General features: G+C 41.5%; 1 long non-coding RNA gene across 1 annotated transcript; it reads right to left on the bottom strand.

The window, feature by feature from the left end:
* Positions 1–2,953: 2,953 nt before the first annotated feature.
* LOC121822010 (uncharacterized) lies at positions 2,954–13,475 on the bottom strand. The gene is made up of 4 exons (XR_006062925.2): positions 13,352–13,475; positions 9,369–9,456; positions 3,770–3,886; positions 2,954–3,491 (listed from the first exon to the last, which is right to left on the bottom strand). It is a non-coding gene; the product is annotated as an uncharacterized LOC121822010 (long non-coding RNA).
* Positions 13,476–14,750: the final 1,275 nt, after the last annotated feature.

Below are 14,750 nucleotides of genomic sequence, written 5' to 3'. Positions count from 1 at the left end.
TTCAGATTTCAAACTTATACAATTCTTCAGTCAAAGTATAAATCTGTATGAACCAATAGGACATTTGAGAGTGTCATAGAAAAGACTCTCAACCCTCTGGAAGGTAGAATACCAGAAAAGAACAAAATCATCATTTTGGCTAGAGAAAACAAAACCTTTCATTCCTCTCCATTGTTTCTTCTTTACCCTCTTCATACCTTGACAACAACAACAATAAAAATGGCAAAAATGCACAGCAAAGTACAACAATACATGGACACATAGATGTAGTCAGGACGGCTAACAAATGAAAACACTGTCCAGAGTGCACCCTCCCCCCCCAAATAACTACTGTTTCTGGAATCCAAGTTCATATATTGTATTTTACTTCAAGGCAAACTCAGTGGATTTTTTTTTTTTGCATTGAGTTTTTTCATGCTATGGATAGAATAGAATAAGTGCCTGAGAAGACAGAAGACATAAAGCACAGCACTGGATTAAAATCCATTTGATTTGTCCGGGAGCAGAAGAGATAGGAAAGAACACAGGGGAAGTCCTGATGTAGGGATGGGACTGCAAAGCCCCAGGATAGCATTTCTACCGCTGGGCTTTGCTGAGCCCTAGGGTTTCCTGGAGTTAGCACTTAGAGTGTTGTGTTCTAGCTTTTCCCCGAAGAACGCTGCTGTGCGATCAAGGGACCAGTGCTTGTCTCAGCTTCCAATCCCCTGGAGTCCTGCAAGGAAAACTATGAAGAGATAACTTTTAAGAACTTCAGTTTTGAAACCAAAGTGAAATTCATGCTGGTGTTGTTAGGGTCACAGTCAAGGTCATTTCTTGCGCTTCTGAGAATTAACCGAAGAGGCCAAACCCAAACAAGGACAAGGACAGAGGGAAGGAACTGATGCAAGGAAAGTGCCTTCCTCAGGAAGCATCCAACAGGGTCTCCTACCTTTACTTCAGACAGATGGCAGGTGTCAATGACAGCCTTCATTTGGTCTCCAATCTGGTTCATTCGTGTCATTACGGCCATAAAAATCTGCTAGAGGTTGTTTTCTCTAAAAAGCAGCTTCATTTTTGTTCACTTAGCTTTCCTCAAATCGCCTGAATTTTCTACCATTCTCCGTGTACACCATCAAAGCTAGATTTGGTGCCTTTCAAAGTAATTGAGACTTGAGAACTAGAGTGCTCTGGCAGGCCTGAAAGCAGATCAAAGCTGAGCTCATGGAGGGCTTTGCATGAGAGCTTCATAGTGAAGCAGCCAAGCAGAGACCCACAGCTGGATTTGGTCTGTCTTCCCAAAATGTGTCTCATACTACTCTGCATAATTTTTAGAATTATAGGTAGATAGCATATCCCTCTGAGCCGCTCATGACTCCTATGTCCACACTTAGACCATTAACTGAGATATGAGCTGCTGTGAGTACACAGCACCAAACAGAAGACACAGACAAAGAATTTCAAGAGTAAAGAGCCAAAAGATCCCGAGATTGCTACTTGGGTGGCAGGCCTTTGATGCATCCAGTGAGTACTTTCATAAGTAGCTCTTGTGGTTTCTCAGCGACCACTGTGATTCCTGTATTATTCACTCTCGAAATGTTTGTTGGGCACCTACTGTATTCTAATCACCACTGCTGACAGAGAGGGAACAGCACAGTCAACATCCTTCTGCAGCAGTTAGCAAACAAGTAGGCAAGCAAAGGGGAGAATTTTGTATCTTGAGAAGTTTTATGAACAAATTAGAAGAGTCTGGGGAGAAGGAAGAGTGGGCAGTAGGAGAAAATGAGTTAAGCTGGACATTCAGGGAAGGCTTTCTCAAGGACACATGGTCTACTTTTTAGAACGGGAGGCCGAAAATTAGACAAATATTTGAAAGTATCCTGGACAAGAAAATAGAGGCCATGGTCTTATTAGTAAATAATATACTTAGGTTTATCAAAATAATTAACAACCAAAGCAAAGGAAAAACAGAAGGTCACTGGGGAGTCCTCAGTACCCACCTGCTAGTGGTGGCTATGACGATGATGGTGATGAGTGTTGTTCAGAGGGCACTCTACCTGACTACCGGCACCACAGTGGCGGATACTGGGGATGCAATGGAGAGCGAGACACAGAAAGACTCCTTCATTTGCTTTGCAATATAAGCAAATCCCAGCCAGCCTGCAGGGGTTCCCTTGTCTATACAGTCCCCTGCATGTCACATGACCAGTGCCTCACTCTCCTAGAGCCATTAGGCTTTGAACTGTCAGGGTTCCTTACATCTCACACCAGTGTCAACAGGGGAGCCATCATGTGACCCCTGCTATTTAGGAATCTAAGTGATGGGTCTCTAGAGCCCTCACAATATTTTACAGTCATCACTGGCTGCTATTGAAAATGGAACTATTGAATTTTCATGCTCAAAACTCAGTACCATAGAGCAGATGAAGAACTACAATAGTTACCCAATTACTTATCAGTACACATGTCTTCTAGGTGACCTCATGGCAGCAGCAGTAACATGTCCATAGTATGTGTTATAAAGAGAAAGCCAAAGAGAATGTTTCCCCCTCACACATGTATATCACAAAGTATGCTAAAAACACAAAACGCATAAACCGATATCCATAGAATGATTTTACCCAATGGTTCTCCTGATCTTATGAGAACCACAAATGATATGTTAAATGCTTAAAATGCTCTCACTACAATGACACTTGTATTTGTGGGGTTTTTTTTTCATCTGAAAGACAAAATCACAGCATTTTCCTACTAAGTTTGTTTTTGAGTTGTATGAAATCTCACTGACAACCTAAGCTGGCTTCTCTTTACTGAAGAAGATTGAAGTATCATTATGTAGGAGAGGCACTGCAAATATTTCTCTACTGACACACAGACTCCTGCATCGCTTCACGACAGGCAAAGTAAAGGAATCACACAGCTTCCTATGGAGGGAGGATGTTGATGTTCTAGACTGGAAAATGATACGCAAAAACATTGGAGTGATATTTCAAGGTATTTCTGATGGCTATTGCTTTCCAAAGTCCTGACCCCAAGGACCTTGGTTTGGCTGAGGTAAAGGGGAGAGATGAAGAGATGGAGAAAAGAGGAGGGAAGAGGGAGAGGAGAGGGGAGAACACACTTCAGTTATAAAGGGATTTTATAATATAAAGGTATTTACCTGACATAGTGGCTCTGTCACAGGTTTCTTTCAGAATCCTCCCAATCATTCACTTTCTGACTTTGCTGACATAAACATTAACACAATGAAAGTAAAATGATACTTTCTGGATACTTGATATCCATCAGGGTTACAGTTTCACCTTTTCATTTTTTGTCAAGGAAATTACACTTTCCCTATTTATTGAGATAAATACGCATACAATCAAGACAGAAAATCCACAATGGAGAGGAGAGGAATTAGGAACGATCACAATTTACAGCAGCCACTTCAGAAGCTTTCTCTTCAGAGCAGAGGTCCGTTTAAATGTTTATTCTAGAAGAATGAGAACCAGGGAGATAAACTACTCCATCTCCTAAAATGAAGAACAGAAGGAATAGTCATATACAGAAGCACAAGCCTGCAGGGTGCTACAGCTGAACCCACACATGAGGACTGACAGTCAGCCTGGAGTCAAGGAGCTGAGCCCATCAGCTTAGAGGGTGTCATAAGACTCCAGGACTCCATCAATGGCACTGGCTCCCTGACTTTCTGTTCTCATCTCCACTGGTTTGTGGAGGCACTAAAATGTAGGTACACTCTGTCTCTAAACGAGACAGGTTCTTAATCACACCCAAACAATGGCTTTTGTACCTTTATCCTGGCTGATCTTTTCATCCCATTGGAAAGGTGGAGACTTGGAAATGTCCCATGTGTTTAAAGGATATAGCAAGTCGGGTCAGACTGGATAATATCATTCTCTCTTTGCTCCTGCAGCCAAACAAACAAACAAACAAACAACTCAAAAGCATATTGAATAACTTTTTGGACTCTATACATATTAATGCACTATTTAAATGATGCATAATATTGAATAGTTGATATTGAATGATGTGATTAAAGGAAAGATATCCAAAGGTTCACCCCTGTCTTCCAAACCTTCCCATTCCTATAGGTGTGGAAACTATAAAGATTACACAAAGGTCATTTGTGCAATGTTCCTTAGGCCTTCTTTCCTGCTTTTCAGAAGTGCTGATTTATACAAAACATGGCAAAATGTTTATACAAACTTCTCAAACACAGAGAAGCTATTGGGCTTGGGATTGTACAGTTCTGGACCTTTCCATTACTTGGCTTAATGATCACCAAGCTTCTTCTAAAGGTGGGAAGCTTCTCAATGTCAACACGCTTCTTGGAACAAATCCTAAAATCAGTTCTTATATGATTTTGCATTGAATCAGCTACAGTTTGGCCAAGTACCTCTCAGAGGTTCCCGCGTTAAAGCCTTCTTCGCCATTCTGTGGAACTGTTTGTACATAGCAGAATCTTTAAGACGTGGGGTGTAATGAGGTATCTCCCTTCCTTTGGGGAGTTTGTCCTAGAGAGGGACCTGGTACCCCAGTCCCTTCCCAGTCTTCCGTTTTGCATTTGGCCATGAGCTTACCACATGCTCCACCATAACATACCACCATAGGCCTGGGGCAACAATACCACACAATTATGGACTGAAACCTCTCCAACAGTGAGCTCAAACAAATGCTTGTCAACTTCATCATCTTTATAAACTCTGAATCAACTTTTAAAAAGTTATGTCAGGTACTTATCATAGTGATGGACAGCTGACGCCATCACAAATCAATGAGCAGTCATACACAGAAGCATGAGGAACCTCAAATATATGACAAACACCTAAGGAAGAGAACTTTACCACTGTGAATTATTGTCTGATAATATATTTCCCCTAAAATTGGAAAAGAATACAATCCTCATATCTGAGCCATGGGACACTCTGACCTAGTTATGAAACACCAGCATTGTTCAAGAACATAATTTTAAAAGCAAACCCTAAGTTGTTATACGAAGGTCAAGCTAGTGGGAATCTCTGTCTTCGGTCATCATTTTTGACTTTGCCACTTCACATCCACCCCAGTGGTCTTGTGGCAGCCTCATTTGCTTTCCTCTTCTCTGACATCCAGTTCCATGTTGGCACTGCCACCTTCCAGGCTTCTTTAGCTCATTAGCTTGCTTGGTTCTCCAGACAATATACCAGCGGGGTTTGTGGGCATTTTCTCCAGATGAATGGCATTTTCATGTCCCAATCCTTTGCCATCATTTCTAGTCCTTACAGGACCTCCTTCCAGTGCCATACATCGGAGTGATGTTTACTCCCTTCTGCTGATCATTAGTGAGCACACAGATGCTGCTCCGCATCACCGTGGGAATTCCTCTCTTGGTTATTTACGTTCGAGATCTCACTATCCACAGAGGGACGAGCACCTAGGGGCCTGAACTGTTTTAAAACAGAGAAAGAGCTCAGGCTCAACTCATTTCGAGTCCACTTCTGAAGATGTAGCCCGTGGATATTTTTTATGTGAACCATGTGAGGCATTCACATCCAATTCAAGCTCACCTATGGTGTTTCTGTGTTCAGCGCTTATGTGTTCATCGACTTTCTAAATTTTCATCAGCCTTACATCTGGTTGCAGAATCTTTAAGGGAGACATGGTGGGGTGTAACTCCATGGTGGAGGGCTTCCCTACCATATGCAAGTCCTGGATTCAACTAACACTGTTAAGTGTGGTGGTTTGAAAGAAAATGGTCCCCAAAGGGAATGCCACTATTAGGAGGTGTGGCTTTGTTGGAGTGGGTGTGGCCTTATTGGAGGAAGCGTGTCACTGTGGGGTTAGGCTTTGAGGTCTCTTTTTCTCAAGCTTCCTTCAGTGTTATAGTCAGTTGACTTCCTGTTCCCACAAGATGTAGCACTCTTAGCTCCAGCACCACATCTGCCTGCATGCCACCATGCTCCCCACCATGATGACTAAACCTCTGAAACTGTAAGCAACCTCCCTCAATTAAATGTTTTGTTTATAAGAGTTGCCGTGGTCATGGTATCTCTTCACAGCTATAGTAAACCCTAACTAAGATAGCAAGGTAAGAAATAAAATAATTCTTTAGAATTTCAAGTCTGATCCTTCCTGCAGCCAATAGTCTGTAGGAGTCTTAGGAGCACTATGCCTCTGGAAGAAAGTCATACTTCCTATGCTGGAATTTATGCATCATAAACACAGCCCCAGGCTCTCCTTTTCTTCTTCTGGTCCACCCAAGGATTCTGTTTTCCTCCCATGTGTACCAGTCACCTGTGTTTCTTCTTCAAGGGAGTTCCAGAATCAGGTGTTTCTTCCTGGCTATGACTTTCTCACACCCACCAAACAGATGCAGCAACAGTTTTTTAGGGTTTTGCTGTCAGCCACAGGGGCCACAAACTTTCACCATGTAAATTATACAGCTGAGGAATTTTTGAGGATTATAGATGGATGACATTGTAACTGGAAGCCCCGCCGGCTTTATTGAAGCTTACTTATTCCTGAGAGGGGACTTACCAACCTCTTCTGCTGTTCTATGGCTAGCAAAGACTGCACAGGTCCATGCTTTATCACGGCCCTGCTTTCCTGGACCCAAGGAAGGGGGCTTGAGGAGCTGAGAAGAGCTTTAGGTTCATGCAAGTACAAAAGACTACCTCTCAGGGACCTTTCAGATTGGAAAGATGGCCCCAGTGTCTAACTACAACACAAATTCCTTCATTTTCTTAACTCTCACATTCTATAATGAAATTGTGATGATTAGAAATCTCCATTAAGATCCCAAATACATGAAAATAGATGCATATGATTTATGTATTTTTCTAAGATAAATTATTATCTCAATGAACATAGTCTATCCTAAAGTTTATGTGTAAGAATGGGGAGGGAGGTGTACCAGCTTGAATGTGAAATGTGTTTAAAGCCTTGGTTCCCCAGCTGGTGGTGATGTTTGGCAGATCATGGGACCTTTGGTACCTGGGCCCTAGCTGGTAGATATAAGTCCACTAGAGCTGGGCTTTGGAAGACTAAAACTGCCTCCACTTTCTGACACATCAGGATGTGAGGAGTTGCTGTTCCCCCACATTCTTGACACTTCATCTCCATGCCCTACTCACCAAAATGGGGTATATCTCTGGAACTGAGCCCAAACGAATCCCTATTCCTTTAAATAGCTTTTATTGTACATTTGGTCACATCAAACTTTGAAAATTACTAATGGAGGGGTATGCAGATCAGGAGGCAGAAAGATAACCAGTGAGCTCAAGGAGAGATAGATAGATAGATGATTGATAGATAGATAGATAGATAGATAGATAGATAGATAGATAGATAGATAGATATAGATATATAGAGAAAGGAAGGAAGAAAGAAAGAAAGAAAGAAAGAAAGAAAGAAAGAAAGAAAGAAAGAAAGAAAGAAAGAAAGAAAGAAAGACAACCAGCTAAGGCATGTATGGAACACTAAGTGGTAGGTTCTCTGGAAAGTCTTACAAGGAGAAATTTCAGATTAAAGATGTACACAAAAGACTAATATTAGTGTTGAGCCAAATAAGAGAGCCCATCACTCCATCTGCATTGCTCCCTGGACCACATTCCACAGCTTAAACAAAAAGTAAACCAAACACATCCAAGATAAAAGAAAACAAAGCATTTAAATGAAAAGTAGGAAGAATGCTTTTGAGACATGGAGTTTAGTGAAGAGACCTTAAACAGTCCATGAAAGCACAATCCAGGAAAAACAAGAGGGGCTGGTAAGTTGGGATTCACTGAAAAGAAAATTACTTTTGCCAGCTCTGTGCAAAAGCCTCTGCTAAAAAGATGGAACTATATATCTGAAAAAGAAATAGTATCTAGAGTATGTAAAACTTAAAAGTGAAACCAAACCACTCTAAAGAGAAAAATGGACAACATACATGAACAAAGAGCTCAATGAGAATGATATAAGAATACACGGTCTATGGGAAGATGCTTATTTAATACTGTTGGCCATGAGCAAGTGCAAATTCAGACAACAATGAACTATCATGACTCCTATTAAATTTAAAAATTAAAAACAGTGATGGTACAACTTGTTTGGGATGAAAAACTGAATTTTTTGACATTGTTGTAGGAATGTGATACTCAAGAAAACTGCGTGTGCTGTCATCCTACAGTCCAACACTTAGGTACCCAAGTGTTTTCCTAAAGACAAGTCCCAGTCACACAATTACATACACTGCTGTTCACAGCAGCTTTATATGGAATAACTCTAAACTGAAAGGGACAAAATGTACTTTAATAAGTGGAACATTAAACATGCTGTGTTGAATTTTAAATACCACCTAACAATAAAAAGGAACAAACTCTATTGATAAAAGCAATAACTTGATGACTCTCACGTGCTTAAAAATTCGCACATCTCATCCGGTTCATATTATATAATTTCTCCCTTGTAAAATTATCTTCCAAAGTCCCAGGGATGGATAACAGATAAAAGATTATCATGGGTTACAGATGGTGGAGGCCAAGAGAGAGATGAATCACTGTGGACTAACAAAATAAAGGAGGCCTCTGTAGTGGCAGAATAATTCTCAATAATCTTGGTTTCAGCAGCGGTGACTAAATTTACGCAGTGAAGAGATGGCAGAAAGCTTTACCCACGCATTGTTCTGGTGTCAGTTTGCTGGTTCTGATGAGTTTTATAGTTATGCAAGTTATAAACAACCCCAGAAAACAGATGCACAGAACCTCTCCCTATTATCTTTGCAGCTTCCCATGATCCCATTTTTAAGTTAAAACTGACAAAACATGTAAATATACATATTCTATAAATTTTTGTCACAACTAAATAAATTGTTGTGACTAAAATATAGAAAATATAAATTTAATAGGTTAATAAAACTTTTCAAAGCTCAAGTGTTTTGAATAAATATTTCTGCATTAACTTTCAGTTAGATGGTATAGCGAAGCATGGTGACACAGGCCTAAAATCCATAACAGTTGGTAAACTGAGGCAGGAGAATTGTAAATTTGGAGCCAGACTAGCTAATAGTGAAAACCTGTTTCACAAACAAAAAGAAAGGAGACAAAAGAAAAGGAAGTTAGGTCCCTGTTCTTCAATATGATGAAGAATAAATTCCAGATATATTAAACATTTTAAAGCAAAATGATTATACTACAAAAAACAAAAACAAAAAAACCCAAATACCATGCAGATTTATAACACTAGACCTTGGGGCAGTGAGATGATTCCCCCCAGGGAAGCAAGATCAAAGTCATAAAAGACATTGTAGCTACACTTTAATTTTAATACTCTAGTTAATGGCCATCACAGTAAAACACAAAAGCAAATTGCTAGTAGAGACAACAAAGGGCTGTTATCTTTAATATTTGAAAATTGTTTCCAATACTTACAAATGGGAACTCATCAAGGCCCTCATTGGTAGCCGTTCTCTATTCCACATGTGGGTTAGAACGCTTTCTAGAATGGATCTCTGAACACCTACAATTGAACAAGGTATGACAGAGAGTTTCTTTATAGCCACCTTTTACACAGAGGCATGAGAGGGAAGTTAAGAGTTATATTTGTGTATTTTATGGCTGACCCCTGGGAAGAGGAAGGGGGTTCTTGTTTCTACGATTCACTTGAGAAAAGGAATTCTACTTGAGAGAGAATGAGGACCAAGAGACAGGGGTGGGGCCATCTAAAGAGCCTTTGTTTCTGAGTCCCAGCCGCCTATGTAACATTATTTTCTTTTTTAAAAACCTGTATTTTACGCTGGATGTGGTGATGCCCATCTTTAATCCCCGCACTCAGAAGGCTGAAAGGAGAGCATCATAATTTGGAAGCCAGCCTGAGATGCACAGCCAGAGCCTGCCTCAACGAAACGACCAACGGAGCCCTTCTGAGTCACAGTCTATGGAGCACTCTGTGGTTTTAGTTTCTCCAAACTGTAACATTTCCATTGTCAGGAGAAGCTGCCCTCTCACTTCTGTCCTTTTCTGAGCAGACTCAGGACTGAGTATTCGTCCCCAGAATGCATTTCCTAATCCTCCCACTTTCACTTTTATTTTCTTCCAAAAGTACTTTCATACTGAGTCTCTGGCTCTGGAAGGGATTCTCATGGAGAAACAAGATGCTTCGTTCCCTGGGAGGACAAAGCACATTGGGCTCCTGGTCTTAGATGTTACTTAACAACATGAGGATTGGGGGGTGGGGTGGGATTCCCCTTACCTTTACAGACTTTCTGGCTTTACCTCATAAATGTAAAGTTCCCATTCTTGTGTACCTGGGTCTGTCTGGGTCATTCTTAGGGTTTACCTAGCAAATTGGGCTAAGTAATTGATCTTAATAGGAGCTGCAAGATGCTTCTGGAAGATTCCCACAGCCCTCCAGTAGGCACCCCAAGCTCCACATTCCTGTTATGCAACCCCTAATTTCAGATAGTGAGATCAGGACAGTGGGATCCTATTTAAAATGTCTGCAGAACCTTATCATCCAGCGGATCTCAAGAGCCATGTGAATTTTTTAGCAAAAATTGTCAGTATGCTTAAAGGTGCCAGATGGACAGAGAAGCGGTCTATTTAGCCCCAGGGGAGATGCCGCATGAATAATGGGCTCTCCGCACTTTTTTTTTTTGTCAGAATAAACATCAGCTTGTCAGTTTGTGAGGACAATGATGCGTAATAATTTTTAGCATTTGTCGACTGCAGAGGCCATCACAAACTTCAGTTGATTCTGAACACAGTTCTCCCAAAGAGATCGGATAGATTACCTCCATTGGACCCTTAGAGACGCTGAGACAGTCTTCGAGAGAAAGAGTTGGGCTAGAGAGGGAATCGATCCAGAGGACAGTCTCTACACTTCTTGCTGAGTTTGCTACAGAAATGTCATTTATCAATTGTATGAAATGATTATGGCACCAAGACTGCCCATTCAGTCAGGAAACAGGGCCCGTGTTATAGACCCATTTATCTCTCTCTAGCCAGAGGACCTCAGGAGGCAATTCAGAGGTGAAAAGTCACAGCTTCCATTGGAGAGCTCCAGGGTCCCCTGCTAAACACAGTATCTGAGAGGTTAGCCCCATCGATGCTGAGAAGTGCTCTCTTCCAGGCTCTGCTTACTTCCCAGGGGAATTCCTCTTATTCAAAAAAACCTCAGAGTAGGCATGGCTAGGTGGGTCACATTTCTCAAACAAATTTTGTGAACCCCATCAATTTATATTAAAACTATGGACAAAGATGGGGTGCAGTTCAGTGTGGCAAGTGTTGAGGTCCTTGATTTAAATCCCCAGCATCAGGGAAAGAAAGCAAGAGAACAAAACAATAACAACAACAACAACAAAAACAAACAAACAAACAAATACTATTCAAGCTCATTAAATTAACATCAGGGAGACCAAAGGGCTAAATGTTGTTATTGGCCTTTGCTGTGGGTGGTCATTATTCTATGTGTTCCAGTAAGTTCCCAGGTCTGGCCAGAGCAGCCAATCTACATTTGTGTTATTGCTTGCTCTTTAAATCCTGCAAAATAACATGGATGCTATGGGTGAAGATTGGCAATCTGTCCCATGATAGGAAGCACTAGCTTGGAACCCTGGTGAAGTGAAATGTTGCCCCCCCAACCCCCATCCCACATACACAGAGTTAAATTCTTCTCAGTAGTAGATTGATCTTACAAGGGACAGTATGCAGTATTTTAGTTTGCATTTCATCAGTAAAACCTCTGTGAAATTTACTTTTGCCCTTCTTGTTATATAAATACCCAAATAGTATGTTCAATTTCTCCTCTGGGATGGCACCCGGAGTCTAAGTGTTTACTCTCTGGCCCTTTCTCAAAAGTGTCTGCCAATGTCCAGCCTGGCTGGTGACGCTGAGAACTGCTGTTCTCTTCAGTTTATTGGTACAGCCAGCCAGCAGTGGCTCACCATAGCATGGAGAGACAATCTCACTCAACACATGAGGTGCCACTGTAGGCAGAGAGTCCAGTAGAGATCCCACAGAATATGGTTGTGCCTCAGCATTTGGGAGACATGTGGCAGCAAGCCCTGAACAGAATCTTCAAGGAGGATCATTTTGGTCTGTGTGCTGTTGGGTCTCTTGGGACCCCAGGAGTCTGCGGACTCCTCCATGTCCCCAGCATATGCTCTCCTAGGCCCGAAGTCCCATAGTCACTTCTCAAGCAGCAAGTTGGGTAAGTCGTTGAGTTCAGAGCTCTGTGGTTTATAAACCTGTAGTTAGAGTTTTTCTGCCTTGCCCGCAGTCAGGACAAATCTCTGTCACCCGCCAGTCCCACAGCCGCTCAGACCCAACCAAGTAAACACAGAGACTTATATTGCATACAAACTGTATGGCCGTGGCAGGCTTCTTGCTAACTGTTCTTATATCTTAAATTAATCCATTTCCATAAATCTATACCTTGCCACGTGGCTGGTGGCTTACCGGCATCTTTACATGCTGCTTGTCCTGGCTGTGGCTGCAGTGTCTCCCCCCTTTTTCCTGTTTCCCCAATTCTCCTCTCTCTTTGTCCCGCCTATACTTCCTGCCTGGTCACTGGCCATCAGTGTTTTATTTATATAGAGTGATATCCACAGCATAAACCTATGATTAGGGTCACTTTCTTTGTCATTTAATGGAGAGTTGCATGTTGCAATGCCATTTGGAACTCAATTTCATAAAATATTTCTTTATCTTTTTTGTCTCACTCCCTGATTCAGCTGTCATTAGCAGGTTTTCACCATTAAAATTTCCTAACAGATTTTCTGTTGTTGTTGAGTGTAAAATACTATCCTTCTTCTTTGTTCTAGTGGAAACTGGATTCTACCCAGAAGCCTTCTTTCCTTTTGACTAGTCTACCCAACAGCTCAACGCTACCCCCACTCCTCTTTCCTGGAATCAGACTTCAGGAAAATACCAAAAAAGCAGGATGATTGAACAACACACTCAAAATTGCTTTTGCTATCACTCTGAACATGTCCCACAGAAGAAAATTGCTAGGTTTTTTTCTTTTATACATTGAGGCCCACACTTGGGAAGTTTCTATTATAAAAGGTGAGGGGGAGCTGTGGTTAAAAGTTTTAAGAGTCAACGGATCTGAATTTGTTACTTTTTCATTAACAATGTGAACTCGGACACAATGTATTCATCTCTCTGCACCATGCCCAGTATATAACGGTGTAATCATTGCCACTTGGAGCTGATACTAAGTATTAAAATAGATAAAGTGGAGAGCCCTCAAGATAACATCTTCCCCAAGGCTTAGGGATAGATACATAAATTGTAGCTTCATATAAAGTATTTTCTTAACAAAAAATTAATTATGTACATGTCTGTTCTTCCTACCAAACCTGCCTATTAGATTATCTATCCAAGTATTAGTTCATTCATTTCAGAAATACCTATTGCAGGAGATTTGTTTGTGTTGCCATTGAAACGGCCAATGGAGTTGGACCTTGGCTTGGAGGGTGGAGTCCATGCTAAGCTGGCTGGAGTGGACTGTAGAGTTTTCTGGCCGACTCAGAAGAGCTACAGGGGCATACCACGAGGCAGAGGTCAGATTAAGAGGGGGCGTGGGGAGATAGATGGGTATTTTCAATCAGAGAGATGAAGAACAGGGTGACATGATCTTTTCTCCTGTGCTCCATGAATCAATCGTTTATTTCCTAATATTTGACTCCTGAGCTTTATGGCATAATAAAACATTAAAACAAGCCACAATAATTGGTGCCCAACATGGGGCAAAATCGCAGAGCTGCCACTTTGCTGGCAGGTCACTGACTTGTCCCACCAGTGCCTTTTTCCTGTTGTGATATCCCCTCCCCCACAACAGCTGGGCACCCTGGACCCCCAAATGTTCAGTTACAGCTACCTGTGATGACCTGAATCAAATGGTCATTGCTTGCCTTGTCATTCAAGTGGCCTGGTGCACTTCCACACCAAGTCCTAGCCAGGCAGGTGGGCTTCTCCTGCTGCTTTTCCCCTTGCATTGGCTTCTCAGGTCTCTCCCTCCTACTCCAGGTGCTGCCTGGCACAAAAGCCTAGTCTAGCTTCCTGGAACACCCAACACTCTACTCTCAGGCCAGTCCTGCCCAGCCTGGCACAAACACTGGAGCCAATTGGAGCTAGTCTGGCTGCCTGGCCACCCACCTCACACATGCAGTCAACCTGCCCATCATCACAGCTGGCTACCCTTGCACAACTTCCCCTTTGCCTTTTGCTCTCATCGTCATCAGATCTGGGGAAACACCTGGGAATTCTTAAAGGTTAGGTTAGAGTTTAAAAAAAAAGAGAGAGAGGGAAAAACCTTTCCCATGTTAAGAATTGGAAATATCACAATGCAAGAAGTTAGGACCCCATTTAGGGTTACTATGGATGGCTGCAAATGGAAAAAAAAATAAGTGAAAGGATAATCAATTTAGCTGAGATGGACATAATGTTGGTCATAATTATTATCAGTTTGCCAATTCATATTTTATCCTCAAAAAGTGATTTGATAATTGTGCCAAATATCAAAATTTGACTGATAAGATACAAGCCAGAGAATGACTTACTACTGATAAGATACAAGCCTTAGAAAGACCTACTATTGAAACTAAGAAAAATATTCAGACATATATGGAGAAATTTGGAGTAGAACCTATCACACCATTGTATTATGAAACGGAAAAGGAGATGCCCAAATTTGTTAGAAAATCAACCCTAATTTATTTAGTTACCATACAGGAATGACCACTAGATGATAGGCACCCCAAAGCTATGCAGAAGTTAACTGGGATCCTGTAGGAATGTTAGCTATAA

This window comes from Peromyscus maniculatus, chromosome 13, assembly GCF_049852395.1.
Source record: "Peromyscus maniculatus bairdii isolate BWxNUB_F1_BW_parent chromosome 13, HU_Pman_BW_mat_3.1, whole genome shotgun sequence".
Taxonomy (NCBI): domain Eukaryota; kingdom Metazoa; phylum Chordata; class Mammalia; order Rodentia; family Cricetidae; genus Peromyscus; species Peromyscus maniculatus.
Note: the sequence above shows the minus strand (reverse complement) of the source record. Positions and strands in the feature narration are given on the sequence as shown.